Here is a 20,499-nt window from a genome sequence, read left to right on the forward strand (position 1 = left end):
GAGACAGAAAACTCCTAAACAGTCATCCTTAATGGACTTCTGCAGTTTCCCCAGTGTTTAGCTTTCAAATGGAATCTGAAATCCTTTCCAAATGCTTCTAAAATAGCCTTGAGAATGGTTAAGATTAGTAATCAAGTTTTATCCTGAACCTTAACACTAGGCTTGGGAAATGTTGTTAAAATAAGTGTAACATTCCTTAGTTTACTATTAGATTAGGATTCTAAAGGGCCCTGTTAGTGGTCCTTAGTTAGGCAAATTGTCCTTTCATTGTTGCCAATGGAACTCTTTGTTTGTGAAATGGTTGCAATGATTGGGCCCAGCATAATATGTAATGTGAAATCTTGCACAGCTATAGTTTGGTCCTATTTTCACTGTACATTGGTTCACTGTTGAAATATTTTTGACTCAGTGCTATAGCTCTGCTCATTGTTTGTGAGGAATAAAAAGCTCTATTGCTGTGTGGCATGCTTGTTGGGGTCACGGAGGGCTCCTCAAGACACTGCTTTGGGAACTCTTCAGTACTAGTATATCATTTCCAGACCTGCCTAGAAATTGATTCTGCATCCTGCGACCATCAGGCCATGCTTAAAAAACAAAATCTCCTTCAATGACTGTGTGGAGCAAGGGAGAACCTAGGCATGGAACACACAAAGTACGGAACACACGAAGAACCCTAGACTACAATAATGAATTGGCAATGCTTCCCAACTCCAAAAGTGTTGCTTTTTAATGCATGTGTGTGTGTGCGGTTTAGAATGGTCAAGTCCACCGTGGTTTTGGAGAATTTGCTTCCTCTGTTGCTTTGTTGAACTGAAGGCTTGAGAGACGGAAACTGGCATGTGTGCAGCATGAAACATATAGGGGCTATTCACACGACTGCGGGCAAGCGGGGGGAAAGACAGGGTTCAACCTACCTTCCCCCAGATGGCCATGCCGATCCCTGCAGTGCGCAAGCCACACACCCACATATCCAGTGCTGTCAGGAGCAGCGCAGGTGACTCTCCATGCTGCTCCTGGCAGCAGTAGTAAACAGAGGCTGGGACTCATTGTCATAGTTCTTCAGCACACCTGGTCCAATCTTGCCTGCTCCAGCTGGCAGCAGCTCTCCAAGGTCTCAGGCAGGGGTCTTTCCAGTTTTACTCCCTGCGATCCTTCAACTGAAGGTAGGAATTGACCATGTGACCTTTTGCAGGCAAAGCATGTATTCTGCCACTGAGCCGCCAAGCCTCACCTCCTTTCTACTCATCAAGCAACTTTGATCAGAAGCGACACATTTTTCGTTCTTTCAAAAACCTCCCTTTGTGGTGTCTGTGATGATGCTACTTGAAAGAAAGGCTATTCTACTTTAGTAGTCTATCTTCCCGGCACCCTGCTATGTCTGGGAGCACTGTATTTTATGCAAGTGCACCTCTCTGCACATTAATCTAATCCTCCACTCTGTGGTATTTTATTTTATCTATTACATGTTGCTTTAATTTGTAAATTGTAAATTTCATAAGGTACCAAAAACTGGAACATCGGGTTTGATCATCTAAATTACAAATTAGATCAGCAAATCAGTGATCCAGGGTAGAAAATCAGAAGTCATAACTTGACAATAACTTGAGCCAAAATGGCCAACTTTGCTTTGTTTGCTTTCCAAAACTCAACAACAAGCTTACTATGGGCAGCTTCACATGACTGCTGGCAGGTCTGTAAGTGAGGGAAATATTGGGGATACATTGGCATCAAAAGCTTGCAACCCCAGCGAGCACGTCATCCAAATTGATCCTTTAAGGGCTTGAAGGGCCTCTTTCAATCCCTGAATTCTGAGGTCACACTTTATTACATAAACTACTGCAACGTAGGAACAAAAAATAGTTGGAAATTGGTTTCTGCCCTCAGGTCTGAATAATAACAAACATGCAAATGCTGTTATTAATAGAAGCAGTATAGGCCCAAAGATTCTTAATCCTTGCTTGGTGGGATAAAGCAAATGTATACATTACTACATCAGATTTCCTCCCCAATTTGCAAGCTACATTCTATATACGAATAGGATGATTATTTATATATCTCTTTCAACAAAAGTTCCCAAAGCGGTGTGTGTGTCCGTCTGTCTATCTATCTATCTGGGAGCCAGCGTGGTGTAGTGGTTAGAGTGCTGGACTAGGACCGAGGAGACCCGAGTTCAAATCTCCATTTAGCCATGAAACTAGCTGGGTGACTCTGGGCCAGTCACTTCTCTCTCAGCCTAACCTACTTCACAGGGTTGTTGTGAAAGAGAAACTCAAGTATGTAGTACACCGCTCTGGGATCCTTGGAGGAAGAGCAGGATATAAATGTAATAATAATAATAATAATAATAATATATCTATCTATCTACCTACCTACCTACCTACCAATCATAAATTAGCATCACTACATGTAATCAGTATAAACCATCTCCTTTTCTATCGCCTAGGATAAACAAGCAAGGTCAGATTACTCATAAGGTTTCAGCCAAGTGACCAAAAAGCCAGAGAAACGATCTGCCATATTTTAAATGTCCTAGGGCTGGTTTGGACAATATTCTGATAAGCCCATTTAAATGTGTATGGCAGGAGTGTGGGTGCACTTTAATGCAGTATTAGAACCATGCCTAGAAGAGATGGTATTCAGGGTAGGGCAGTGGGGGGAGACATGTACGACCTCTCTCCTGCCCCAGGTGTTTCGGAGGCATTTGTCAGAATATTATGCAAACCAGCCCCTCCTGAAAAAGCCATGCTAAGAAGAAAAATCCAAAAAGTTATTTGAGAATACTTCACTCTGATAAGCACTCGTTAGGAGACTGACAGATAGACAGATCACCTTGGTTCTGTGCTACTCTACCTGCAGCCCCAAGGTTTCAGGCAAGGGTCTTTCCAGTTTTACTCCCTGAGATCCTTTAACTGAAGGTGGGCTTACTCTACCTGCATATAAACTGGCCCTGTCCACCCCCAGCACAGTACCTCCAGTGACTGTTGCTGGCGTCTATCTTATGTTTATTTTTAGATTGTGAGCCCTTTGGGGACAGGGATCCATCTTGTTTATTTATTATTTCTCTCTGTAAACCACCCTGGGCCATTTTTGGAAGGGTGGTATAGAAATCAAAGAAAGAAAGAAAGAAAGAAAGAAAGAAAGAAAGAAAGAAAGAAAGAAAGAAAGAAAGAAAGAAAGCAGTGTGATTGTATACTGCCCAGAGCCTTTGGATGGGCAGTATAAAAATGTAATAAATAATATATAATAATAATTGCTCTGATATGTGAAGCTAGATCGAGTCATTGCTGACATAGTAGCTACAGTGGTTTGCAGTGCTTATTTTGTGATGGTTTAGACAGACAGATAGAGCTCACGGGCCCATGAGTTCGTCCCACGGGCCCGCCTGCCAGCAGTGGCACCTACCGTCACCCTAACCCTCACCTGGGATTGCAGTGGCAGCCAGTCAGTTTCTGCGTGGACGCCAGGCACTTTTGGAGCTCGGCGGCAACAACATTGGCCGTGGCCATGCTCCACAAACACCCGAGACTAAGCTCGGGAACTGACTCCCCACCTGGGGTTGTAGCGAAAGGGAACAAAGGCAAAGCCCTCCCTCTTGTTGTGATGCCCAGGTGGCGATTCAGCTCCCGAGCATGGCCTTGGGTGTTTTCAGAGCTTGGTGACATGACCAAGCTCCAAAATCACCCAAGGCTGTGCTCGGGAACTCACTCCCTGCCCGGGATTGCAGTGGCTGCCACTGCAATCCCAGATGGGGCAGGGTGGTGGTAGGTGCCAGCACTGTGTCCTGGTGTGTACCATCACAAATAAGCACTGCAAACCATTGTACCACAGGTATTGCTTGGCACATCCAGGGGTGGATTTATGCATAGGCAATAAAGGCACTTCCCAACGGTGGCAAATTTTGAGAGTGTTGTGCAAGTAAAGGGCTTGTGTGGGGAGAAAATTTAATCTTCCTTCTCTACCTTTTAAAAACCACCACTGCACATTGGGATGGTGGTAGGATGGTGGTGGCATGGTGGGGACAGTGGCAAGAGCTCTTCCCATGGGCCCACATAACTCCCAAATGACAGGTTGAGCTGTTTCCAGTCCATTATGGGGCTCTCTGAGCATGGGAAAAAGATTTAACTCCCCCCGCCCCAAGCCCTTTACTTGTAGAAGGGAACCCTTGCTGGATTCCCCTTTACAAGCATAGCCATCGAGCCCCTCAACCCGGGGCACCAAATCTTTGGTTGCCTATCGGTGGCAAAAAGCTTAATCCGCCCCTAGGCACATCTGGTCATGATGGCTGTTGTTAGCATAGCAATGCTACTGTGTCAGCAATTATTTGAGCTAGCTTCACAATAGGAGGTATTCACCAAACTTACACAATAATAACAACTTATAGGGCTTTCCGTGCCTTCTCACTCTGAGGATACAGAGATTTTTGAATGGGTAAAGGAAGAAGCAACAAAAATACAAATTACGTGTGGATCAGAAACAGGGTATGAAACAGTAAACATTTCAGGTGGGAGACTTTATTCAAGTACAGCTGCCTTTTAGAGTGAGAAAGGGGTGTTCCCAATATTCTGGATCAAAACATATAATCAAAATCCAAGGAGATTCTGTCATATTGGATGAAGGGATGAAATTGAACAGTTCGAGACTTTCCATTATGCATACTATTAGGAAAGAGAGGAGAGTGTCTGATCTCCAGAGAGGAACTGGAGAGAAATTTGATCTCGCCTCCAGTTTTGACCTCACAGGGAAGGCTGATAAAAGTTATGGACAATATTCAGTACCAGAAAAAATACCACTAACAGCTCCTGGGCTTTAGGCCCCCCCCCAATTAAAAGTGTTCATGTCAGGAGACTACCTCAGAGACTTAAAGACTTTGTCACTTAATTTTAAACTAATTCAATCCTGGTTGTTATAAAGGGGAGGGATGTGTTGTATTCTATCTAGTAATCTTTTATGTTTTGTTGTTTAGAAGTTTGTCCCAGTGAGGATTCTATCAAGAATGTAGGGGGTGGAGTCAGAAAGGAAAAGAGAGAGGAAAGAGGATGAAGTAGAGTTGTTTCAGAATAAACTCTTTGTTAAATCTGCATAAAATTACTTTGTGTTTATGAGGAATCAGATATAAAACAGACCCCCACCCCACAAAAGGCTCTCCCCATGCAGACCTTTTTTAAACAACTTCTGCCATTCATTCATATGGGGAGAAATAAAGCACTGCACTTGGAAACAATATTGCAGTGGAAGCAAAACCCATCACTACCACCCCTGACAGCTCAAACTCCATCACTTGAGTCCCCATGGTAGGTGTTTTGTGCACAAAGACACAAAGCACCCTTACCAGCTAGTCTAAAATAAAGTTTTTTTTCATGCTTGAAAAACACATTTCCATGGCCTATTAAAGTTTAGCATGTTGGCTATCAGGACTTGACTATTGCAGTCTTCTTGGCCCGGTTCATAACTAACACCAAACTGGAGTTAACTGCAGTGGTTGGAACTCCATTACGTCCAAACACATGAGTGAAACTGCGGTTCCACAGCAAAAGTGACCTCCAATTCATGACCTCTCCAAACTCCAAATTGACTTCAGTTTGCACAAAGATTCGCTGCTGAGACTTCTGGTTCGGCAGCCAAAGCTTTATGTCCAACTCTGGATGCCGCCATAACCACAGTTTCACGCTGATTTTCAAACCACCAAAATAGTGGTGGCACCACAGACCCACCCATAGATGTTGCAGCTCTATGCCAGTGAACCTTCTCTCTGGAGGCCTCTTGGAGAATCAGCCTCATCCATCCTGTCACCTAAGCAACTATGGAACTGCCCAGCAACAGGGATGCTGCAATACCCCATCTGGAGTTGTCAGCCTGTCAAGCTGTGCAGTCACTCAGGGGGATTCCCTCTTCCCACTCTGTCCCTTGCTCCCCCTGCCTGGCAAGCAGAAAGGAAAGGGGATGGGATGACAGGATGGGCACTAAATGCTCTGCTCCCTGAGAAGGAAGTGACAGTGATGAATGTTTACAAGCACAAACACACCAGGTGGCATCCCATCACAGTCCCGGGAGGGGAACATTTGGCAGGAGGAGTGTGCCCAGGGTCAGGTTTAAAAGGCAGCCCTTTAGGCAGTTTAAGGGATTCTCTAGCAGCCAAGTTCTATTTTTTTAACAGAAAGTTTGGTAAAGGAGGGCCCAGCCCCTTACCCTTGGGGGTTATAGGTCCCTAGGACTGCTCACGAGAAGAATTGTCTGTGAGGACTAATTTCAAATTTATGAGGTGGAAGTCTAGTGCTTGCCACCCATTATCCTATGGACCACTCTCTCATGAGAGTGCCGGGCCATCAGGGGCTCAATATTGAGCCAGGATGCTCTATGGAGGAAAGCGATGGGGACTTGTATTTCAGTGAGTGCTGTTGCAGTCTTGGTGGCAGCCGCCAAGTAGATGTTCATTGTGCGCCCTGTCAATCTGTCCACTCGTGTGGACATATGCACCTTTGCCTGTGCTCCTAATCAGTGACCCTGCTGTCCTGAGGCCACTAGAAACTGGGGCTCCCCTCTCCTGCTAATTCTCGTGCTGAGAGATCTGCATACAGTGCAAAGCCAGACCAAACCCGGGGATTTTGAATGGGTTTAAAGGTCTACACCAGAACCCAGTGTCTCCCCCATCCATGCACACGGGCAGGCTCAGACACATGGGGCGTCAAAATTTCCTATGGGTATTCACAAGGCTTAATGGAGAAGCAGGGATTGCAGCACTCAAGTTCACTCTTTGGCCATTTAGAGTTGGGTGCCCCCCCCACAAGCGTCCCCCCCAGAAGGATTAGTTCTACCCATCAGCATGCAGTACTGAGAAAGACCTGGAGCAAACACCCCTTGCTCCTCCCCAGTAGACGCCCCTCTCATGGGAGGAATAGCCAACATGAGCAGATCACCCCATCACCAGAAGGGGAGTATATGGTTTAGGTGTGTGTGCTCCTGGCAGTTTTAAAAGGCTGTCCCAAGTAGGGACTCTGGAGCAGCCAATTTCTATTTTTTTCACTGAAAGGTTGGGGAAGGGGGCCCCAGCCCCTTCCCCTTTTCGGGGTTCGCACTCCCTAGGCTTATTCATGAGCATGGCTGGTCACCAGGGTCAGTAGTGCTCCAGTCTTAGGAGAGAGCACAACTGCTGTGAAGGCAGATTCATCCAACCCAGGACGGACTGGTCACTCAGGAGAGTGCAAGGCCATGAGGACACCCCCTTACAGCTCATGAGAAAGACCATCAGAGTGGAAGAGGGAGAATTGCCAAACAAAAACTCTACTGATGCCTGACAACAAAACATCCCCTTGTCCCATGGACCGCTCTCTCATGAGATTGACAGGCCATTGGGGCTCTATATCAAGCCAGGTTGCTGTGTGGAGGAAAGCGGTGGGGAAGGACACACACTCTTCAACATCGTGGCCAATTGTGGCTGCTCCGTGGATGTGCCAACGCTTTGCCCACAATCTGGCTGTGGGGCTTTCTGAGATTGGCCTCAGCAGCCAAGCAGCAGAGAGGGGATACCCTCTCCTGAAACTGGGGTTTGGTGGGCCATGGTTTGATGAATGTCTGCAGCATGATTTGGAGTTTCAAATTGAAACTGCGGGTTCTCCAACCTTCAGTTTCGTGCAAAGTATGAACCGGGCCTTTGTGTCTAGTTCTCACCTTGTTAACTAGGGTTATCTTGAAGTATATTAGTAGTATAATCTTGTTTGCCCAGCTGGCCACTGCAGCCAAATGTCTCAAAAGGAAGCAGAAATGGCATCAGCATGCACATGGTCTTAGTGAAGGCAGCAAAACAAATGGGCCTACAAGCAGCTACTCGGGGTCAGGGGAAGAAGGTTGCTTCACCCCACACTGTCCGCTGCCAACCAAGCAATCCTAATGTGAGAGGCAAAGGTGGTACATAATAGGATTGTTGTCCATGCCATGAACACTTATCCCAGTATCTTCTCTAGTATGTAGGGCTTTATTGAGGGCCAGCTCAGGTTACTTAGCTGCGCTAGAAAAATATTAATCCCTGCTCCCCAAATTGTATTGCATGTAGTGGGGGAAGGAATTATGTGTCTTTCTACAATGTCCCTCATTTGCAGCCCCTGTATTGTTTCTTGCACTGATGTGAAGGAATTTCCACCCATTTCCTTGTATAGCATGAGAAAAACTGAAAGGCAGTCTCAGACTATGTTGTTGCAAAGTTCTGGGGTGGATGGGGATTGTGTTTCTCCTAGATTTTTGTGATTAGTCTGGAGTCTTGCTGGTTCTGTAGGGCACTGAGCTCATAAATCTAAAAATCCTGTTTGACCAGAGACAACAGTGAAACAAAATAAATGAATGTGAACACTGCAGGAAATAATGCCTGTGCCATATGAACCTCAGTTCTCTCAAAAGCTATTGTCTGTTGGCTGTGTTCCTCACCTCTGGGACCAACTGAGCAGCAGGAACAGGATACTGTTAGGCTTGTCCACAGCTTTACTCAAAGTGATTTGGCTATGATTTCCAGCCATATGATTTCCTATGAGTGCTTTGGACTTCTTTTGTTTTCACTTGCATTGCTGTTTTATTTAAATATCCCTGTAGTCTGCTGTCCGTTCTGGAATCATGTCCCCAGTCTTCCCTGTCTGCCTTCTGTATATCTGTTCTGGTACTCTTGAAACTGACTCCATCCTCCTTCTCCATTGAACTAGTTTTTGCCTGGGGCCCAAGCAGGGGCAAGATGGGTACATCTATGACCACCAGGGGCTCAGGAAGCCTAACTAGTATGAGGAGAAGATTGTAGCTATAGATCATGGTTGAGGATGCTTATGCAACTAAAAACCCAACAATGTGTGATACTGATGTGTGATACTGATGTGATGTGTTCACTTCCGGTCTTCTAAAGAACCCAGAGGGGCTATTTTATCTCTAATAATACGATGAATGGGCTGAGCTCGGTATTGGGATTATGGCATGTGATGGGGGTGAAGTTGGTACGTTCCACTTGCACCATTTCCACCCTGAAAAAAGAGATGTGTTGCAAATTGCCACTTGGATAGGCCTGATCCTGTAAGAGTGTAGACCACATACCTCCTTTTAGGGGGAAAAACAGGGCATTGCTTATCTTTGAATATTTGGAAATTATTCTGTGTGTGATGTGTGCTCTGTGCATATTGGCAAACTATGTGTGCAGTCAAATGCATTTGTAGCAAATGGCATGTTCTGGCTTTAAAAAGCTGCTTTAGGGGCATAGTTTTTTATGGGAAAACATCATGAAAGTATACACTGAACTACCCCCTGAACACCATGGTCCCAACCCAAGCCACTACCTCAGACAGTTGCTATGCAGATGCATTTAACATCACATGTAATTTGGCTCTATTCCTAAGGGAGCTGCAGGCTCCCTCTCTCTCCTCTCCTCCTCCTCCTGTGCTTTTAATTTTACTTTAGAACAGACTACATACTTGTGTATGTGCTCAGGAAACAGCAGTTTACGAATTAACTAGTGTTAGAAAGGAGGAGGCGATCAAAAATATGGTTTAGAGTTACATCTGAACTGTGCCCATGTCTTAAGGGTAGAATTATCTTCCTGGAAATTATCTAAAATTCATTCACCCATTTTATTTGATTTTTCTAAGCATGGCGTCCCAAGAGTAAATGGTCTCGCTTTCAAAGGATTTCCTCCCCTTTTTGTATTATACCATTGTTTTTGAATTTCTAAGATACTCTTCACTAGGGATCTTTGTCTCATCCCCTCTCAACTCCTCAGACTATTGTGAAGAATAAGCAATTCACCTAACATGTTCTGGCCTAGTCCCCTTCAAGCTCCCCTGTAGCCATACCACTTCAAACTGCAATTTCATCAGATCTTTTAAAATGAGCAGGTTCAGGTATAATCAGTAATGGGGGGGGGAAGCAGGGTGGAGGCGAGGGAGAGAGAGCCTAGCTGCTGTAGGAAATGATGCCAGCAAAATTTAATACATCACACACTCCCCTTTAAGCTAGAATTGAACAACTGTCAAGCATTGTACTGATGGAGAATGCCATCTGTACTGAATTACCTATAAGACTGCAGTCACTCCATATTCTATTGCACTTTTGACAAGAGGAAGAGTGGTCACGAAAGTGTGTTATTCAAATTCATATTTAAGTAACCTGCTACTCACATGGTGTGAAGCATACTTATTTTTTCTAAAGATGCACATTTTCCTTTACAATGGTTTTCTTCTCTCTTTTTCAAATTTCTGATGAAAATCAAGGCAGTAGACATAAGATTCCTAGGCAGCCTCCCATCCAGCCACTGACCAGATCTAGACCTGCTTAGCTACAGCAAGCTTGCAGCATCTTTAGAATACAGACCATGCTCTGGGACATATAAAGTTGCTATTTTATTTAGTTTTAAAATTATTTGAATTCCATTTTAAAGTACACATCATTTCTCGTGTGTGTGTACGTGTGTGTACAATGTAAACATGTATATCTTTAAGTAACCAGTTTAATTTAACCTCCTTCTCTGTCAGCTGTATTTGCCTGAGTTCTTGGTGTAATTCTAGCACAGGCTTCTTGGATGTGGAGAAGAGGTTGCTGTCATCTATAGAGTTCCTGTCTTCCTCTCCAGGGTTCCTGTCTAGATGAATTCCAGTTTTCAGTATTAATACCTGGTGTGCCCCCCCGCCCCCGCCAAAAGTCCTGCTATGTGGCCTCATCGTGGCCGGGGTGTGTGTGTTCCTGGGAGGGATGAGTGAAGTAGCCAGGAAGTGTACTCTCAATAGGGTCACCCAAGGTGTGAAGGTCATCCCAGCTGCCCAACTAAAGCAAGCAGGCACCTATATTGGTCAGCAGCGATATAGGAAGGATGGTCACTTTAGTGACAACGAAAAAGGCATCATTTCATACTGCACGGGAGAAGGCGGTGGTAAACCACTCTTGTAGTTTATCAAGAAAACCACATGGATAGATAAGATAGAATGATTGTCGATATGGTGCTAGATGACGGGCTCCTCAGGTGGATGGTACTCAACATGCTACTGAAGAAGAGCTGAGGATCTCTTAGAGTACCGATGGTGTTTATAATGTGGCTAGGTTAAAGCCGTTTGGACGTCCAGACGCTGATGTTGCCATGAGGGAAAAGAAAATCCAAAGCTGCAAAGACATAATTACAGTGGGAACATGGAATGTAAGAAGCATGAATATGGAAAAGCTCAACACAGTGAAAAATGAAATGAATTGACTACAGATTGACATCTTGGGAATCAGCAAATTAAAATGGACTGGACTGGGACACTTTTAGTCAGATAATCATACTGTTTACTCCTCAGGACACAAAAAACAAAGAAGGAATGGTGTTGCTTTTATATTCAGGAAGGATATAGCAATGACAGTACTTGGGTACAATGCGGTCAGTGACTGACTAATATCTATTAGATTTTGTCGACAACCCTTTAACATGACAGTTTTCCAAGTCTATACCCCAATGACTGATGCAGAAGAAGAGGAAGTTGAGGAGTTCTATGCTCAAGTCCAGTCTGAAATTGACAGAACATGCAAGCAAGATGTGCTGGTGGTGGTTGGAGACTGGAACGCCAAAGTTGGAAATGGTAAGGAGGAAAACACAGCTGGACTATATGGCCTAGGAAACAGAAATGAAGCAGAAGAATGACTTATTTGTTTTTGCCAATCCAATGATATCTTCATTGCTAACACATTTTTCAAACAACCAAAGCCTATACACATGGACATTACCAGATGGAGTACACAGAAATCAAACTGATTTCTTTCAAATTGAAGACAGCTGGTCTTGTGGTAGCAAGCATGACTTGTCCCCTTAGCTAAGCATGTTCCATCCTGGTTGCATATGAAGAGGAGACTAGAAGTGTCAACATTGTAAGATATTCCCCTTAGGCGATGGAGCAGCTCTGGGAAGAGCATCTAGGTTTCAAATTCCTTCCCTGGCATCTTCAAGAGAGGGGGTAGAAAGATTCCTACCTGCAACCTTGGTATAGCTGCTGTCAGTCTGTGTAGGCAATACTGAGTGAGATGGACCTATGATCTGACTCCATATATGGCAGCTTTCTATGTTCCTATTACATTATTGGTGCAATGAAGTGGAAGAGCTCAGTTATAACAGCAAAGATATGGCCGGGGGCCGATTGTGGAAAAGATCACAGAACAGACAAGGAGCAGTACTACAATGGCATCTGTAAAGACCTTGAGGGTGTAAATAGACATGGAAAAACAAGGAAAGTCTTCCAAAAGATTTCTGAACTCAGAAGGAGGTTCCAACCTTGAATTGGTATGTCAAGGGATGCCTAAAGGACAGCTAGTAACTGATTCAGAGAAGAACAAACAGAGATGGAAGGAGTATACTGAAAATCTGTACAGCAGGGGCGCCAACATCTGAGATACCCTAGAAGAAATTCCCTATTTGCAAGAACCTCTAGTACAGGAAGATCAAGTTAGATCAGCATTCCAGTTATTACCAAGTCAGAAGGCTACAGGAACTGATGGAATAGCTACAGAAATATCGCAGACAACAGAAGAAGAATCAGTCAAGGCTCTATCCAAATTATGCCAGCAAATTTGGAGAATGACCCAGTGGCCAACAGATTAGAAGAGGTCAGTCTACATACCCATATCAAATAAAAGAGACTTAACAGATTGCACAGACCATGGCACAATATCCTTAATTTCACATGCTAGCAAAATAATGCTCAGGATCATCCAACACAGATTAGAGCCCTCCGTGGTAAGGGAAATGCTGGATGTTCAAGCTGGTTTTTAAAAGGCCAAGGAACAAGACACATCATTGCTGATGCACACCGGACAATTGAGAAAGCCAAAGGATACCAAAAAGAAGTCAATAAGTGCTTTATTGACTACAGAAAAGCCGTTGATTGCGTCGACCATGTCAAGTTGTGGAATATCCTTAGGAAAATGGGCACCCCAAAACATCTCATTGTTCTCATGAGAAACCACAGGAAGCCACAGACTAGATGGAACATGGTGAAAAAGACTGGTTCCAGACTGGCAAAGGAGTAAGACAAGGCTTGGACAAGACTTGGGCTGCCCCTAATAAAGGTGGGGAAACTGTCCTTCAGGGAATCTTGTCCACCATCTAGAACTTCTCATTGAAAAACTCAAAGGCCACTGTGTATCTCTAGAAAACAGATTGTGAGCCACTTCTCTAGCATAAGATAGGGAAGACAAAGAGGGTACTTGGGGTAAAGGGAGGAAAGAAGAAATCAAATATATGGCAAGAATATCACAGTAATGAAGAATAAAGAACCGGGATATAAAGATGAGGAGAAACATGGGATGGAAGTACAGTATTTGTGATGATATGGTTGTGAAGACAAGTTTGCTATCTCCATCTAAAGCAGCAGTGCTAGCAACCCACATAACAGGATTGTTCTGAGGACAAACATGATATAGAGCAGGCCTGCCCAATTTTGGAAGTGTTTCTTGGATTTTACAGTGGATTATATAAGCTAGTACATTCCCACTAAGCTGAATAACTAATCATACACCTGCTTGAAGTTATAAGGAATTATATTCTGAACTAATGAATTGCAAATTTTGAACAGGTTCAATTTATATATCAAGAAGGCACTGAAAATTACACAAATTTTCAAGGCACTCCTATTCAGTGACTTTAGGAAGATATATAGCACAATTATGTTTCCCAAAATATAAGTATTTAGGAGGAACTTATCATACATTTACAATTATCTGTGGCTATATTTATGATCTGTGATGCATGTATACATTTCCTGGATTGCAACTCTTTAAAGATTTTCTGTTTTATTTTTATGATGTTCGTGTATATTTTGGTTCTAGCAATTTATAGCAAGGCTTTAAAAATCCAAATAAAAAGTAGAAAGTTTAATTCAAGTAGCAGTAAGTAGTAATCTTCCTATACATAAAAAAACCTAGCAAGTCAGTAACTAGTAACAGCAAATTTAATAAGCTCTTTACTGCACTAATGAAATGTTGTATGCAAAGCAGTAGAGAGTACTGAGATTCCTTGTTTTTATAACATTTTATTTGGACCAATTAGTCCTTAAAGCAAGCTTTCAAGTCACATAGGATTCTTCTAGAGGCTAATGGTTCTAGCCAAATAAAGTTAAGACTAAGATCCACTGAAAATAATGGGAGTAAAGTTAGTTACAATTAATTTGTCTCATTGATTTCAGTGGTACTTAGTCTAACTAACTTTCTTTGGATATGACTCTGTATTTAGCATGGGTATATAGAAGAGGAAGATGTTAAGTCCAGGCAAGGTATTTCCTTAGCTATGGCCACTCTTGTCAGCCTTTTAGTACTATAATGGAGGAACTTAGACTTTTTGCATATGGTAGAACATTGTGTCCCTTAGATATACATATGCATATTGACATTGAGAGCTGATCTTGTGGTAACAAGCATGACTTGTCCCCATAGCTAAGCAAGGTCTGCCCTGGTTGCATTTGAATGGGAGACTTGATGTGTGAGCACTGCAAGATATTCCTCTCAGGGGATGGAGCCACTCTGGGAAGAGCAGAAGGTTCCAAGTTCCCTCCCTGGCATCTCCAAGATAGGGCTGAGAGAGATTCCTGCCTGCAACCTTGGAGAAGCCGCTGCCAGTCTGTGAAGACAATACTGAGCTAGATCGACCTATGGTCTGACTCAGAATATGGCAGCTTCCTATGTTCCTATGTTCTTACTAAAGTCTGCCTGCTCAACTTGGAGCCCCCAGCTGTTTTTGGACTTCAACTCCCATAATTCCCAGACACAGTGGCCAATAGCCAGGGATTATGGGAACTGTAAGCCAACATCTGCAGAAGGGCTGAAATTGAGCAGCCCTGCACTAAAGCTTTACCCTTATCTCCAGAGTCTAGTCAATTTTCTGGAAAATATGAAGGTGACAAGAGTTGGATGGGATTAGTGGCAACCAGTTGTTTTAAAAATAAAAATAATGTGCCAGATAAACAAATCTGAGTTGCCAAAGGTTATACCCAAGATTTGACTGCCATCTTGGAAAATAGCTGTAGTTTCTTCAGAAATTGTGATATAAGGTGGTGAACTTTGGAAGTGGATGGGTGGCAAGCAGATGTTTCTTAATCAAAAAAAAGTTTGCTGAATTAGAAAATCGAGATTGCCAGATTTTATACTATTGTTTGGCTGCAGTCTTGGAAAGCAACCACTAATGAGTGTGATCTTCAGATGAGAACAGGTTCTCACTTCATGGATCAGTGTTATATACTGTGGCTACACCAGCACTTGGTGTGCTCAACAAGTAATGTAGGAAAGGGAGATGTGCATTTCCAAACTTTGGAGTTGCATTGGAGAGGAACAGATATTCATCTCAGCATCTTGATGCCAAGTCTACTGTGTGTTTGGGCATGAATGCCTCCCTCTCACCAGTATTATTTACTTACTTATTTCTATACCGCCCAAAACTTGCATTTCTGGGCAGTTTACAATTAAAATCATTTAAACATTAAAATAAATTAAACAATTAAAATAATTTAAACATTAAAATCAGTTAAAACCAAACATTAAAATATTAAAACTATAAATCTAATTAAATGCCTGGGTGAATAAATATGTCTTCAGTGCCTTTTTAAAAGTTGCCAAAGATGGGGAGGCTCTTATTTCAACAGGGAACACATTCCAAAACCCAGGGGCAGCAATGGAGAAGGCTCGTCCCCAAGAAGGAGCCAGATGAGCTGGCTGCAACCGCAGACTAACCACTCCAGATGATCTTGACAGGTGATGAGGCACATGGTGAAGAAGACTTTCTCTTGAATACCCAGGGCCTAAGCTGTTTAGGGCTTTATAGGTAATTACCACCACCTTGTATTTTTCCTGGAAACCTATTGGCATCCAGTGTAGCTCTTTCCTAGATGACCCAGAGACCAACCTGGCCACCACATTCTGGACTAAATGCAGTTTCCGGATTATGTACAAAGGCGGCCCCACATAGAGTGTATTGCAGTAGTCCAGCTTGGAGGTTACCAGCATATGTACCACCGTTCTGAGGTCGTTCATCTCAAGAAACAGATGAGATGGTGTGGCAAACAGGAATAAAATTGTGAAAGTAGGCTTGAAAATAACTAATAACCTAAGAGTAACTAGAATTAAGGAACAAAATAAGGCCAGTTTCTTGGGGGAACTACTTTTGGATAGGGCAGTAGTAAATGTTGGGATATGCAACAGCTGCAGCTTAGCTTAATGTATAGTTTGAATACTGTAAAGGCAGAGGGGACACTGTAGTTTCCTCTGTATTGGTTGGGCTAGCTAGGAGTTTCTATTCTCCTTCCTGTTCCTGTTTGTTCCTGTTTCTTTGTGTACAAGTTAGCAAATTCTGTACTGACCTCTTAGTGCCTTTATCTCCTAAGTAAAGTTCTCTTAAAAACCTTCCACTGGTGTTCCACTGGTGTTTGCTCTGCAGTCCACGCGGACAGAACATACTCTGCAACAGTAAAAACCAGAAAAATAAGGGGGAAATCAAAATGAAAGCAAAACTACATAGCTCTGTACAAGTTTCTAGTGGTGGAGTTGCAATGGATCAGTGACCAACTATGCCAACAAGCATAAGACACTGATTACATCAATTCAATGGTAAAAAAACAAAAAACTTCAAAGGTAGTATTCTGCTCCTAAATGTTGCATGCAGAAAGCTTGAGCAGTAGTGTAAAGGAACCATGTGCATGATGGGAGCTAACTTTATCTTGAAAGTGAGAATAGGACGTCTACAGCATCCTCAGGACCTGCCCTTCACTAATTATGTAATCCTGTCTAACACAGGGGAGATGGACACTTTGCACTTCCCCTATCCTGGGGAGAGGGTAGCTGAAAACTCTTTGAACTATGCACAGGTGCCAGTCCCATAGTCACCTCTACCCACCAGGGCACCTCACCTCATCATTGGCCGAGGAGCTGTCAGTCTGAGTCCTCATGGCCTACCTCTGATGGGTGGAAGGGCTCACCGCCCCTCCAGGTGCTTTACCTAAGAAACTCTTTTAAAAGTGTTGTGTTGCCTTTGTAAGATGTCAGCTACTTTCCATCTATTCTCTGGACCAGCTGTCACCAAGATATGTACAGTAAGTGCTTTGCTGAGACTTTAGAATGTGTTAGGAGCTAGAAATGACTTTTGCTTTATTTTACTAAAGCCTACCTGCTCCCCTACCCACCTTGGTTCCTGTAGATTAATAATGTAATCTGTTAGAGAGAACAATCTTGCCTCTGGTGTGTGCATGCTCAGAGACTCTGTACTTACCGCTCCCCATGAGCTGACTGCTTGGTTGAGCTACTTAAAAAGGAAATTTCCCTGAACAGGATAAGTGCTCCTGGCTCTCACTCTGTATAGAGGGGATTCTTGAAGCAGGGTTCAGACCTGGACTGAGTTCTCTCGGGAAGCAGAGAGTGGTGGCAGTGACTACCGGACCCACAATGGAGCAAGGGTGAGTGAGTGAGTGAAACTACCTAAACTGCAGTGGGGGTTTCCTTCACAAGCAGTCTGGATCTTCTCATGCTTGCTTCATACGTCATGCTTAGAACTATGCATAGTTCTGTTGATATTAATCTACTGTTTGACTGTTTTAATAAAGAAAAAACACACAATTTTTTGCTGTTGGTCAAAATAGATCAGGTTGAATGTTTGCTTCTCTTTTCCCCAGAGAAGGGATAAGGACTGAAATGCCTTGAAGACGGTGCCATATTGTGAGAGCAGCTGTCTCTGGAGGGAAAGCATCTCTAGTGATTTGTTGCCATCCTATACACGGTGTATTCCATGTGATGCACAGTCCCAGAACTCACTGATAAACAAGGCAAATGCTCCATCTGCTGAGCTCCATGTTTGACCTGAAGTTAAATCCAAAGCACAAACCAGGTTTATCAAGCAGGAAGACTGGAGAACAAGATAAGTTTCTGTGAACAGTATATAAAGTACTACAGCAAGGTTGTGCAGGAATAAATCCAATACACAACCCTTTGTCTAGCATGCAGAAAAGAGGCTAGCTTGGCATCAAGGGAGCTATCTGACTGTGTGCATCTTTCATCACTGGCTATCTTTTCTTGACAGTCAGTTTTCTCCCCGCTATTCACCCCAGTCAATAGACTGCTATGATAAAGAAGTGTTCGTTCTTAGCATTTGTATAATGAGAAAGTCTGAAAATTGAATCTAGGCATCAGGCTTGCTTTTGCATTTCCACTTTTGTGTCCATCAGCCTGATTCTCCTCCTCTCCGCTCCCCCAGTAACATGGACCACTGTCGCTTGGGACAATAGTGAGGAGAGAAGAAATCAAAAGAGTTTTGAATTGGAAGGGGCAGGGGAAAGCTAAGCAACTATCACTACCTTCAGCACATGCCTACCAAACATGTTAGGATACCTCCTACACTGTAATGTAGCCACCCATATCTAAGAGAACCTAACATTGGTATAATGGGTTGAGGAAAACATATCGCCACAGTATGTAGTTATAGTACAGTGTTGCCCACATTTTTTCTACCCAACACAGACAGGGGGATGGCAAGGTTGGAGTGGGACAAGAAGTGAAGATGGGCCCCTGCCTCCCCCCCCCCGCAATACCTGCTTCCTTCTTCTCCCCCCTCCCCCCGTCTCTTGGCTGAATGAGAACATGGTGAACAACAAAACATTCTCAGCATGCCCTTTCTCTTGCTCCTATGCAAATGATATTGCATGCTCCCCATGCACACAGACATGCACACATGTATTCCCCTGACTCAGAAAGATACTTTTGTAAGGTTCCACCTCCTCCTGTAAAGAAGGCTCTGGACAGCCTCAGAATTATGGCCATGGGCGGGGTGGGGGTGTGTGTTCTTCCACCATCCAGCAAGCTGCTGTTCCTTTCACAGACTGCCCTGGGGAACTCCAGCTTTCCAAGGGAGTCACAGAGCTCCTTCTCCTGGCAGCTTTCCTCCTGGACTGGCCCTTCATCACTGACCAGCTCTGGTTTATATAACCCTTGGCAAGTGGGGCAAGTCTCGTGATAAATCAGGCAGAGATCTCACGTGAGTTGCCCCTGATTCTGCGTCAACTCGCCATCTTCAAGCAATGGCTCACAGCTATCCTGTGGAGGCCAGGCAGATGCTCCCTGGCTGGGGCAAGCAGCCGCCTCCAAGGCTGCATGGCCAGGAGGGACCAACACTGGCCACATCAGGAGGGTAGCTTCCTGCGTTCCGGCCCAATCCCTTGCGGCAGCCGGCAGCCCATTGGGAGATCCCCGACAACTTTGTATATTCATACAACATTAACACTAGCACTAGCCAGATGGTCAGGAAGAGAGGAGGAGGGCCTGACACTCCTCCCCTTCCCCTCCTGAGCAGGACTTGTCTCATTTGAAGCTGAGTCCTCCAATCAGAAGCCAGCAGCATGCCAGTGAGTTGGGGGGGTAGGTGAAGGAGAGTGAGGAGTGAGCTGTTGCCTGGCCAGCAGGCCTCCCTCCCTCAAGGACATTTGCCCCACCTTGTTAAATTATAGTGACACTCTAAAAGGAGCAGAGGATTATACAGTATTTTCAGATTAAATTTAGAAGCACATATCACACTTCGGCTGGAGAGAGATTCTTAGTTAGGTTGCAGGACAATGGGTATGCATTCTCTTTGCAAAAGAACATACTTCATATTGCCTCTCAGCATCTCTTCCTCCCTTCTATCTAATCAGTCAGGGTTCAGCGATGGAACTGGGCTTTAGGGATGTGCATAAACCGAGGTTCAAACCAGTTTAGCGCCACGGGGAGGGGAGCGGTGAGCAGGATCTTTTTAAAAAGAGGACAGGAGGTCCTTACCTACTCTCCACTGCTGCATGCAGTTTCCTGATGCGATGGTGCAGCCACCAAGAACCCACGCACAGTGCCGGCATGCACATGGCATCTATGCATGCATGGGCACCATTTGCTTGGTCAGCAAAAAGATCCCGCTCGCTGCTCCCTCCCTGTGGTGCTGAACTGGTTTGAACCTCCGTTCGTGCACATCCCTAAAGCACAGTTCCATCACAGGTTCAGACCTCATCCCAACCAGCTGGGCACCAATCCTGTGCACAAACTGTGGTTTGTGCACATCCCTACTGGGTATTCCTCTGCACCTGTCAGTTGTAGTGCAAACTGCATCAGGAAATGCTGGTGTGTCCTAATTCCCTCTCTCGGGCTGCTGTCATTGTTCATACATTGCCAGAGAGAAAGAGTATCCGTTCTTCACAAACCTTCCGTACTCTGATGAGCATTGAGTGTGGATGCATCCACCATAGTGGCTTAATTTTTTAAGCACATTTCAGCCCTTCTCATGACACCATGTTATGCCACAGCACACAATATGAAACCATAACGATAGTAATTTCATCTCACCCTCAGCGAAAGGATCCCATGAGAGTTCTTCTTGAAGAAAAAGAACACCAGGTTGTTCATCCCGAGGAATAATTTAATCAAAATCTGTTGGGCTTTTCATGATCTAAATTCTGCAAGTATGAGCCTTCCAATTCAGTACAAGCGTGAAGCACACAGGAGCTCTTCCACTGAGCTATTCCT

General features: G+C 44.1%; 1 protein-coding gene and 1 long non-coding RNA gene across 7 annotated transcripts in view; one reads left to right on the forward strand and one right to left on the reverse strand.

Annotated features, from left to right (window-relative positions):
* GPC6 (glypican 6) overlaps positions 1-20,499 on the forward strand; it is a 1,119,686-nt gene that overhangs the window by 880,773 nt on the left and 218,414 nt on the right. The window lies entirely within an intron of this gene.
* Positions 10,343-20,499, reverse strand: part of LOC128349317 (uncharacterized) — a 51,420-nt gene continuing 41,263 nt past the window's right edge. Inside the window, exons 2-3 of the long non-coding RNA XR_008318731.1 lie at positions 16,329-16,426; positions 10,343-11,115 (exon numbers count right to left, since the gene is read on the reverse strand). This is a non-coding gene — a long non-coding RNA (uncharacterized LOC128349317). The remainder of the gene's footprint in view (positions 11,116-16,328; positions 16,427-20,499) is intronic.

The sequence above is a fragment of the Hemicordylus capensis genome, chromosome 3 (genome assembly GCF_027244095.1).
Source record: "Hemicordylus capensis ecotype Gifberg chromosome 3, rHemCap1.1.pri, whole genome shotgun sequence".
Classification (NCBI taxonomy): domain Eukaryota; kingdom Metazoa; phylum Chordata; class Lepidosauria; order Squamata; family Cordylidae; genus Hemicordylus; species Hemicordylus capensis.